Below are 12592 nucleotides of genomic sequence, written 5' to 3'. Positions count from 1 at the left end.
TTGGGTTGAGAGGATGGAGACATGTGGATTATGGTAATGTCTTTGCAACTATTTCAACTTAGAAGTCAAACCAAATTTTAGTTGAAACCAAGTTGGGTTTTTCCTATGACTTGTGGACAATAATAAGTTGAAGTGGTGACAATGCACATGGTGGGGAACCCTAGGGCAATTCATGGAGGAGATGGTGACAAGATCATTCAAGGATGTGGTGATGGGAGCGTTACCTAGTCCAAGTAATATAATGATTTTGGCATTACACAAAAGATTCAAACTAGCATGGTAATCATTGAAGTTGAGGCCCCACCCAAATCATCCAACCCAAGGAGCCTAACAGATAGATGCCTAGCTAAGTCTCACAAAAACCCAAGTACGATGTAACCTTGATTAAAGTGGAAGAGAATATCCAATACATGAGACACCATTCACTTATAGGCAAGTTTCTAGGTCTGTATCCTTCTAAGAAGACTCTTTTTCAATGGATAACATCTAGGTCGAAGGTTAAAGGATTTCTTTATAGTCAAGTTTCACTATGCAAAGGATAGGGAGAATGCACTACGTTCAAACCACTAACTATGAAAGCATCTTATTCTTGTCGTAAAAATGCCATGACCAATCGAAAGAAAAACAACTAACACAAGCAAGACACAAAGATATCTAACAATAGAATTGCAGCCCTTTCTAAACTAAGAGGGGAAGTGATTCCAAGTGAATATTCTTAAGACAAATAGTTTAAGAATCTACAAGAAACTCACAAGGAAACAAAAAAATCAAAGGAAATGAAAAAATGATCCAAATTAAGGCAATCCCATTCTGAAGAGGAGGGAGAGATGAGAATGGTGGATGCGTTAGTTCCTATTAACATCACAATGAAAAGAGAAGATGAGATGTTCACCTTGGATAACACTATATTATACATCCAAGCTTTGATAGAGGAGAAAAGAGAGATCCAACTCCAACATATCATAGAAGACCATCTCAATCAACTTCAATAAGAGATAGTTAAAGGAAAAATAAAATTCCTTATAGAAGTGGCCTCTCAAGCATCCACATGTAGCCTTGGTATTAGAACCAACCCTCGTATACAAGTTAAGAAAGGGGGGAAAAAAAGAAGAAGGGATGTCAATCAAATAAATAGAATTTGAACTCAAGAAATTTCTTTCCTCATTGATTCAAGATATATCCAAGGCCTTCAAGAAAATCACTCCTCCCCACATGCAATAATTGATTGACAAAGATCACAAAATAAAATATAAATCTCTTAATTTCCCGTGAAACAAAGGATGTTGAAAAGCCAAATGTCTTTATTTTTTTCAAGAAATGAAATCTGACTCCTATCCCATGGGTAGAATAGTAGCTAATGTTTGGAAAGGGTCAAAGGTATTAGAAACTAGACGAACTCAAGGAATAGAATGACTCTCAATCATGTGCAACCCTCATCATATTTTTGTTTAAATCATAACCTTCTCCCAATACATGATAACTATTAAGCACAAAGTTATAGATAAATCCTAGATGGATGTATCCATTCCCACGAATTTATTCACTCTTTAAAAATGTATAAATCAACTAGGATGCTATTGCAGTTAAATATTTGTAAGGTTTATGATTATTTGATGTCGAATTTTCTTTTTGAAATTATTCAAGCCTTTCCATAAGGAGTGGAGATCATGGATTCTTTAATTTCTTCTCCCTTCTATTACATCTTGGTTAATGGATATCCATCTAAGCCCTTCAATCCTTCTCAAGGAATTCATAAAAGGGGACCTTGTGTCTCCCTTGATGTATGTCTTTATTTATAAAGGGTTGGGTCATTTTATCAAATGAGAAGTTTCTACTATCTCCATTCAAGGCCTCTCTCTTGCTTCTAACATGGACCCTCTGTCCCACCTTTGATTTGGGGATGTAACTGTTATAGACATTTTTGTGCCTCGCGTCAAGGAGCAGGGAATGTCGATAATTACAGGGATCCTCAGTCCCTAAACATGTTGTTCTTACCCCTAAAAGAACAAGGTCATCAATCAACAGCACTTCCAATCAGTTCTCCACCTGAAAACACTTCAGAACAGGCTTATTTTGGATCATGTTAGCTGCTTAACTGAGCTTCTGCGCTGTATTGCAACTGTCCCACTCTGTACCTACGCTGGAAGTCAAAAACAATGAAGGCTACCTGCGCTGGGCGAGATTGGCCAAGTGGCACAGTCATCCTGCAAGGTGTCATTTGCCCAGGAAGCTTCGAAACTGACACTTGGGTCATGAGATTCGCCCTGTGATGAGTAAGAGGTACTTGATCACCATGTGTAAGCAAGGATCTCCAAGTGGACACAGGAACTGAAGATTAACTGAAGATGGAGAGGACACTAGTCAGCTATATGCCAGCCTCCAGCTGACTCATCCTTTCCACTTCCCTCCTATATATAGAGCTCTTCTATGAGGTCTAAGGAGGCTGGAATTTTGTATAAGCAAGGAGGTGCTGTTGGTATACTACCAGGATTATTGGGTGATTGTTTTACTAGAGGTGAAGAAGAGAGTTCTTGCTGCCGAGGAAGTGCTGCTGGATTGGAGCCAACATCATTGGTTGTAACTTCCTCTGGAACCCTGTTACTTTCTATCAATAAAGTTTGCATGTTCTTCTATATACTTGTTTTACATAGATGCTTTTGTGTTTACATGTATATTTGATGCAACCTAATCCATGCTTCAATTATGATTGCTTGTATCTCGTAGTTTGCTCCCTTTTGTTGTGCAGATTCTGTGTGTAGCTGGATCGGCTCGGAGAGCAAAGAGCTGGGAATAGGATACAAAGCGAGAAGGACAAGGATCGACTAAGCGCAAGACACCAGGTTGGTTGACCCTCTTTCCATTCTCTCTGTGCTTTCATAAAGTGGAACATGAAAACTTTATCATTCAGTTGTTGCTAAAGACTGTCACCTTTAGAAAGGGTTAGTGTCATCCGCATTGGATACTTTTCCCCACAACAAACTGGCGACTCCGCTGGGGAGATCCTAGTATCTTGTTGTTGTGGATTTTGCTATTCATTTCTTGAAGAAAGGAGTACCGAATCGAAAAGCTTTTGACTCTATCAAAAGCGAAGTAGAGGGTTTTGTTACTCTTGCTCCTTTGCTGAGCAAATTCAAGATTTAAAGAGCTAATCTACAGATGAATCTTTACTCTTTGTGATAGATCTTTATCCTCTTGATCATCCCTTAGCCTGTACTTAACCCATAGTATTTTATTTCAGTCAAAACAGTACATTTTTGAGCTTTTTATGACCCGGAATTCTTAGCAGACGTAACTCTCGTAAGTCAGTGCAGGCTGTCCACAGGCAGTCTGCATTACAGCGCAGGTGCTCCCTTCGGGAACTGCGCTGAGAGTGAAACTGGCAGACCAGTGCCTGCGCTGGTCCAGTTAGCCTTAGTCTAGCTCAGCTCTTCCTTTGTGTCTTGGCCCTGTTTGCACTTGTTTTTGGCTGATTGCTTGCTGGTTATTGTATTTGCTGTAGACCACTTCTCCTTGACATTGTTCCGCCTCAGTTGTGTGATGAAATTGTAAACGTTCTTTCAGTATTTCTTGTTTCAGTTACAATTTCCCATTGTGAAAAGCGAACCTAGTAGCTATGGCCTCTTAGATCCTGAATTGTAAAAGCATTTTTGTGGTCTTATGAGTTAGTGTTATTACTATTCATAGCTGTTTAAGTTGGTTTGTTTTCACGTTATGGTTTGAATTCATATATTTTTGGTGTAAAACAAGTACCTGTAAAGCGTCTTTTCATTTAGACAATACTTGTTTGTTTACGCTTCAAATTGAATTCGAAAGTCATACAACAGTTTTCCTTTTGTTAGCATCAACATTAAAGGAAAAGAAAAGAAATACATGCATCTTGCATTTGCATTTTTGATAAGTTTGGGTGTCTGATCTAGGAGAAAGTGCATTAGTTTGTGCTTTGTGCTCTGTGTGGAAAGATATTGTTTTTCTCTCCCCTCAGTAGTTAGGATTTTCAAAGCTAAAAGGATTGTGAAAGCTTGCTTATCATTTTAGCTGCATTTAGGAATTTGTACCAATACATCTCGTGGTGATCCTGAAAGACAAACTGATAAAAAGATCAACTTAAAATATATTGAATGAATCTAAAAACGCATTGTAACATAACGCTCACAATAGAGGTCTAGGTAGAGACGTGTTCCAGCGTCGTTAAACGTAGTGACTGTCGATCTCTACGAAGGTGGGTGATTCCTCCTGAGGGAGGATAGCACTAATACGGATTTGAGCTCCCGCGTACCGTCGCGTATATTGGGAGACCCCTATAGGAAATTATCCTTTATCCTTAGGAAGCCGTGTCGACCGCCCTACTGATCGCGATGCAGTGAACACAGCATTCACGAAGATCGACCACCCGTACCGTAAAACGTATTTTGTGGTTTCGCGAAAGGTTTGGCACACCCTCTGCCTAGATCTCCAGAGCAGTTTCTTTTGGCTCTTTTCAAACTCTATAATTGAAAAGGTCCAACCGAGCATTTGTCACTTCGGGCTCGTTAATACATCGAAGGCGACTAGAGTCATCTTTAGCTTTTTCTCGACTCTTAAAACATGAAAAAGCAAAGTTGTGTCTAAAAGCGTCTAATAAAATTCATTCAATACGGAAACATAATTCCCCTTTTTGTATTTTAGTTGATCAAGTAATCCGCAATCGTGGAGGAAAGTCAATTAAAACCCCGTCGTTCAGGGAGACTTGCGGGTCGACCATCTTTGTCTCCGGAACTGAAAGTAGTACGAGCAAAGCGATCTCGCTGGACCAGGTCAAAATCTCCTTTTAAGGTTAGAACAGAAGTTCCAACAACATCTGAGATTCTGGTCACTCCCGATATTTCTGGAATCCCTGCCTTTATTGAAGAAGTTCAACGGCAACAGAAGGACAATTGTATTGATCCTAGTCTGAAAACAAGTACTTGTTTAACTGAACCAGTTCCATCTGAAACCGGTCCACAGAGTCTTGTTGTTCAAACAACTGTCACTGTTGAGGCAACTCCTTCTTCGGCACCAGAAATCTATTACGGACCTGACGGTCTGCCACTTCCTCCTGGTCTGATTGCAATAGAGGAAATCGTAGAGGACCAGCAAGCAAATACTCGAATTCATTTTGGAGTAGGTTCCACTCTTTTTCCTTCTACATCAGAAGTTTGTCCATCGCCACAGGAAGTTCCTGAAGAATCGTTAGGAAGTTTATTGGATAGACTTAAAATGTCTGAACAACCGTCGACATCTAGAACTGTGCCAAACGACACAGCGACAGCAGAAGCTCCTGCTGCCATTCCAACGATGTTTGCCGGCATACCATCTGTCCCGACTAGTTCTCATCAATTAGAAGGAGTCCACCCAGGGACTATTATGACAACTTGGTCTGTTCCAGTTTGCTCTTCCGGTATAATACCCGGTAATTCTTATGTTGAAACTAGACAAATTGATCGCTTTGGGAATCATTTTGGGCCATCCAGTCCTCAAAGGCCATCTGCGCCCTTGAGCTCCGGATTGTTACCGTATGGGGGGCAATATGCCCTTTCACTTCCTCTTTCGGGAGGATACCCATACGGCAGTTTTCAACCACATTCAGGTTTGACTGAAGTAACGACGAGTGGTTGGGTACCTATGTTACCCCAACAACCAAGAGTTGTATATTCTATGCAACAAAGTGTACCTATGTCTAGTATCCCGACGACGCCAGCAATTGTAACCGTGTCGCAAGTTCAATCGATGCCTGTTGTATGTCAACCCCAAGTTGTAATTCAACAGCCAATTGACCCTGCAACACAACCACAATCGCCAACTGCCGGGACGACACAGATACAAACGGGGACCATAACCCCGCATCTTGGGCCGTCGGTTAGTGTTGCACAACAAAACATGGCTTCACAACCATGGATGGTGCAATACCAACAACCTCAGTTTCGACAGGTATACCAGGGATCTGAGCAACAGATCTTTGCAAATAGTGGGCAACCCTATATTCAGAACGGGTTAAACCAACCACTTTACAGTGGCCAAGCCCACCAGCCATATCAGTCATATCAACATCAATTGCATTATACTGGTATGCAAAGACCTACTGCTCAGGCGATTCCATCGTACCCTGGGTACGCCTCGCCAAACCTGAATCAGCAGTTGCCATTCGTGGCGACCTTAGAATTACCAGATTTACATCGCTTGACGAACGATCCAATCGCCTACGCCCATTGGTGGCCAGCGATTCCTCACAAACTTCCTTCGGACATTCCTAAATTCAATGGAAATCCGGGCGAAGACCCGTCGAATCATGTGATGACATTCCATCTGTGGTGTTTGTCGAACACCTTGAATGATGATTCAATAAGGCTTCGTCTTTTCCAGAGGACATTGACTGGTCCGGCGGCCAAATGGTATATTGAATTACCTAGAGCCTCTTTCGACAATTTTAGTTCCCTAGCCACGACTTTCTTAATACACTTTCAGTTACCTATAAGGTACGAAACTGGAACGGAGATCTTAACCAATTTCAAGCAGACAACCGCCACACATATATCTGATCATATACATGAGTGGCGTCGTCGTCGCAGAATGGTAAAGACCTATGTTCCAGATCAGCTATTAGCTGAGTGGTTTATAAAGTCGCTTCTGCCGGCAATTACAGAAGATGTGGCCAAGGGAGGCGTCGTAACAGAGGAGCAGGTTATTGCTCGTGCTCAATATTTGGACTTAGTATATACTCAGTCGGGAACGCTCTATGATAAGATACCTGATGCCCCCAGACTAGAATTTTCAATCCCTCCTCCTCCCGGATCGAACAGTGACTCTCATGCCGGTGATGGCGTGATTGGAACTGCAAACGCTAAGTCGACAAGGGATTCGAATAAGAAAGCCCGTAAGACTTCGAATCAAAAAGAAAATCAGGAGATTCTTGCTTCGGAGGTAAACGCTGTATCTACAGATAAAAGCAAAAACTCCAATCAACCAGGAAGCAAGAAGAAACAAAACAAAGGGAAGAAGAAGAATCAAGGTGGATCATCCCCTCAAAAAACTTCTTCAAACCCTCCTGGGAACAAGAAACAATTTTATCCATGTCAAATATGTGATGAAAATCATTCGACAAAGGACTGTCCGTTCAAAGCTGAGTTAAAGAGGTTCCTAAAAAGTTCCCAAACTTCAGCTGTGTTGACTGATCCGTTTCCCGCCCCAGGTCAGAATATGGTTGATAGTGGAAATGCTTCCCCGTCACAAGTGCTTATGCTGTCGGTTTCTAAGCAAAGTGATGCTTTGATATCGACTAGGAATAAAGATTATGGAAATCCACCGGTGTCGAACGACAAAGGGAAAGATCAACCCAGTAGTTCGACAACAACTTCGGCAGAAGTTGTACCCCCCCTCACGCATGAATTAACAATAAAACCGCCTAAGGGAGTAGTCCACAAGTCGACATTCAACCCTCGCGCCAGAGTGGCGCAACACTATAATGTAGTGGAGGATTTGGCCCAATCGCCATCTGCTATGTCGACTCTTGAGGTACTACAAAATTGCCCATCCCAAAGACAGGCATTGTTATCAGCAATTGGTGGAGTGGATCCTAAAGATTCCAATCTTGTATCCTTTGATCACAAAGGATATGATCCTCAGTTACCAGCGCAATTAGCTTTCCTTATTCAAGTGAAAGCACTCAACAAAACTGTTCATAGAACAATTATTGATGAGGGCGCATCGACATGTATCATGTCAATGAGTTGCTGGAAAACTCTTGGATCTCCAACATTGTCGCGATCTTCGACGACATTGGAAGCATTTGATGGTAGGACGTACACTCCGTACGGTATCCTAAATAACTTCAAAGTTGAACTAGGAGGAAAAACAGTAGATATTGATGTTGAAGTCATTGATGGCAATCTTGACTATAACATTCTACTGGGAAGACCATTGATATATGCCATGGCAGCTGTAGTGTCGACATATTTTAGGAAGATCGCATTCCCGTTTGAAGGAGGGATTACGATCGTCGACCAACAGAATTTCCTCCCTAATGGTTCACAAGTTACTGGAAGCATTCCCCTGATCCATGGGAGCGACCATTCAATAAAAGATATAGGAGTAGGCTTGCTAAAAGATCCCACAATGATGGGAACTTTCGCGTTGCCACCTCCGTTCCATGAAGGGAATATCCCGTTTGTAGCAACATGCAACATGGTATCTTCGTCGAAGGTCGCAGAAGACAAAGTCGTCATGGATCATCAAGTGGTTTTGCCCCCTAGCCCTATTGAAATATTGTAGCAATCAATGTTTCAGGCATGGGAGGCGAGCCCAAAAGAACGCTCGTCAAGCGTTTGGGTAGATAGGTCCGAAGAATATGGTACCCCATTAGATCCATGGTCAAAAGTTCATGGGACTGACGAAGGAATCTTGCAATCAATGATGATTGAGGGGGCACCATGGAATGATAACCACCATCGTTCCCTTCTTCCAGAATGTGAAGAAGATACTCATCACGACCTATACCATCCTTCAGTGTTCGAATTCCTAACAAATACTGTAAATACGGTGGATTCAGAAAGAAACCTATCCAATATTGAAGAGACCATAGCCATAAATATCTCGACAAAATCTGATGTTGTTGAGAATATTCATGTCGGCAAAAGTTGTTCCCCTTCAGAACTGGAAATATATAGTGCTCTCTTTCGCGAATTTAGAGATGTCTTTGCATGGTCATATGATGAAATGCCAGGCATTGACTCGAGCATAGTTGAACATGAAATTAAAATGTATCCTGATGTCAAACCAGTAAGACAACGGCTTCGGCAGGTACATCCGAAAAAAGCCGCTGCCATTAAGGCGGAAGTTGAAAAACTCCTCCATGCTGGATTCATCTACCCGGTTCCTCTAACCGATTGGGTATCGAATATTGTCCCTGTTATGAAAAAACAAGGGACGATAAGAGTGTGCGTCGACTATAGGGATGTAAACAAAGCTTGTCCAAAGGACAACTACCCTACACCCTTCATCGACCAGATAATTGATGAATGCGCCGGATGTGAAATCTTTTCCTTTATGGATGGATTTTCCGGGTATAATCAAATAAATGTCCGCCCATAGGACCAGTCTAAGACTGCATTCATCTGTCTGTGGGGCACATTCGCTTATCGAAAATTACCCTTTGGTTTAAAGAACGCAGGGGCGACGTTTCAGAGGGCAATGAATTATGCCTTCCATGACATCAAGAACATCGTTCAACCTTACCTCGACGATCTTCCGGCTCATTCGCGGAAGCGGACTGATCATCCGCGGCATTTGAGAGCAATATTTCTACGTTGCCGACATTACAAGATAAGACTCAATCCACATAAGTGTGTGTTTTGCGTCGGCTCTAGTCGCTTACTTGGATTTGTGGTTTCTAAGGACGGGATTCGTCTCGACCCCTGTAAGGTTTAGGCAATCATTAAGTTGCCTCCACCTTCAAATTTGCTTCAGATTCAGAAACTCCAAGGGAAAGCAAACTTTCTGAGGAGGTTCATTCCTAATTACGCAGAACTTGCCAAAGGTTATACTCGTCTTTTGAAAAAGGATGTACCTTTTGTCTGGGACCAGGTTGCGCAAGCTTCCTTTGACGCTCTGAAAGATTGTCTAGTAAGAGCATCATTAATGTACGCCCCGGACTATCAAAGAGATTTTAACCTGTATCTTGCTGCAGCAGATACGACCATTGCGATGGTCTTAGTGCAAGAAGTCGATGGAATAGAACATCCTATTTATTATTTAAGTAAAAACTTAAATGACACAGAAAGTAAATATTCCTATGTTGAAAAACTAGCGCTTGCTGCTGTTCAAGCGATTCAAAGGTTTCGACATTATGTCCTCTTTAGGAAAACTACCGTTTTGTCAGATTGCAATCCCATGACATATATACTGTCACGACAGTTGCTTGGGGGAAAATATTCAAAATGGATAGCCATCCTTCAAGAGTTTGATTTAGATTTTGTAAAATCCAAATCGAAGAAAGCTCTAGTTTTCGCGGAATTATTATGCGATCTCCCATCGTCGTCCAACGATGAAACATCAGAAGAGTCAATCGTGGATGAAAATTTGTTTCTGATATCAGTAAGCGATGAGTGGTATGGAGACATCATTGTTTATCTCCAAACCCAAAAATTTAGGCCTAATACCTCACACTCGGAACGGAAGCGTAGACGATACCAATCTAAAGTCTACATGATCGTCGGTGATACACTTTACCGTCGTGGCATCGATACAGTTCTGAGGAGGTGCCTTACCCATGAGGAGGCCGAAACAGCCCTGAATGATTGTCATTCAGGCGCGTGCGGGGGGCATCAATCTGGATATGCAACAGCACAAAGAATCTTACGAGCAGGATACTTCTGGCCAACTATGTTTAAAGATTGCATAATAGCTGTCAGAAGTTGCCATGCATGTCAGATCTTTGATAGCAAAACCAGAAGATCTTTGATAGCACCCTTACAGCCGATAGTTGCTGTTGGGCCCTTCGCCAAGTGGGGCATCGATTTCATGCAATGTAACCCCACCTCGACCGGGGGGCATGGGTATATTATAGTCGCTGTTGACTATTTTACCAAATGGGCCGAGGCGATGCCTACATTGGATAACACTGGTGAAACAGCTGCCCTTTTCTTTTTCAATCATGTAGTCGCCAGGTTCGGCGTTCCGCAAGCCATAGTGACAGATCATGGATCGCATTTTCGCAATCACATGATGGTCGAATTAGCTGCCAAACTAGGGCTATCTCACGACAGCTCTACCCCATATTATCCACAAGCCAACGGACAAGTTGAGGCAATCAACAAGGTCCTGAAGCGTATGTTGCAAAGGATGATCGGGGTTCATAAAAGAATATGGCATCTAATCCTATACTCAGCATTGTGGGCTTACCGAACCTCGGTAAAAAACGCCACTGGGTTCACACCATTCCAATTGGTGTATGGCCTGGAGGCAGTTTTACCGATCCAGTGCGAAATTTCGTCTCTTAAACTCGCAATTGACCTCCTCCCCAGAACCTCAGAAGAAGAGGCTCGTTTCTTAGAATTGATCGAGTTGGATGAAAACCGTCGTGACGCCGCTTTGGCGAACGAAGCTCATAAGAAACGAGTCAAAGCACAGTTCGACAAGAATGTCAAACCGCGCAACTTCTCTAAGGGTGACTTGGTTTTGCTTTACGACCAAGAATCCGATAAATTAGGAGCAGGGAAATTTCAGTCCTTATGGATGGGTCCTTATATTGTTAAAAGGGTGTTAGCAAAAGGAGCCTACGAGTTAATGGATTATGACGGAATACCACTGGCGCAACCCCGTAACGGGTTGTACCTCAAGCGTTACTATGCCTAAATAGTAACCTGAGTGCTTTTGTTGTATTTTGTTTTCGCTAAAATGTTTGTTTCGGTAGTAATCCACCCTTCTCGTTTGTTGCAGATGTCGAATTATTCTGACACATATGTGGGATATGCCGACGGAGCGAGTCGTAGTACGCGGAATTTGTCCTCCGCTGCCTGGGCCATTTTTGATCCAAGCGGCGAGTTAGTGAGTTTCAGAGGTGTGTGTATTGGACGGTCGACAAACAATATCGCTGAGTATAGTGCGTTGATCGAACTCCTCTCTAATACCATTGCTCATGGTATACGCCGGCTAATTGTTAGGCTAGACTCACAACTTGTGATACTACAACTCACTGGTATATATTCAGTCCGCAATCCAGCTATTTATCGTATGTTTCTAAGAGTTAAGATTTTGGAAAGAGAGTTTGATTCAATTCAATACCAACATATTTCCAGAAACTTGAACACATTAACAGATTCATTGGCAAACTATGTATTAGATAGACATTTACAACATATATAAAAAAAAAAGAGATGCATCGGTGCTATGTAAGTGGATCACAAATAAACTGAAATAAACTCTGAAAATCAAAATATATAAAGCTGTTTATAGTTTGTACATAATGTGCTGTAATCAAAACAAAATTGGTCATACGACCTAGAACTCAAAAAGATGCTAGGGGGCACCCTAGCCTAATGGTGCTCATGAAAGTACGTCACGGTCTGTGCGATCATGCGCAAGAGACGAGTGCATCGTCTAGGCACGCCGATGGTGTGTCGCTGCAACTGTAAAGGTAACTCGTCAATCTGTACATCCGGAAAGCCACGAGTAAGGCTCTCAACCTGCTCCTGCATAGCTGCAAGTATCTCAGTATCACCAAGGTCGCGAATAACAACTCTCCTAGCAGGCTCTGCTGCTGGGGCAGCAACTGGTGATCGTGGACGAGCTACTGGACGAACAGGACCAACATCTGCATGCACCCAAGAGTTTAATCAATTTTGAACAGTAAACACCATGAATAAAAACAATAAACAGTGATATGGTCAAAGATTTTACCAATAGCGCCCCATTGCTCGCCATCCGGAAGCACCAAGTCCGGATCACCTCGGTAGTCCATACCCACGTATGGATACTCAGAAAATGCCATCTATTGGCGCTCGAACCACCTAAAGAAGGACTCAGTGAATGTAATATGAGGTTGACCAGCATGCCGGGACATATGGTCAACCCACCTCTGCAT

The sequence above is a fragment of the Pinus tabuliformis genome, chromosome 4_2 (assembly GCF_031772625.1).
Source record: "Pinus tabuliformis cultivar Carrire ecotype Pingquan chromosome 4_2, CPIR1, whole genome shotgun sequence".
Taxonomy (NCBI): Eukaryota; Viridiplantae; Streptophyta; class Pinopsida; order Pinales; family Pinaceae; genus Pinus; species Pinus tabuliformis.
Note: the sequence above shows the minus strand (reverse complement) of the source record.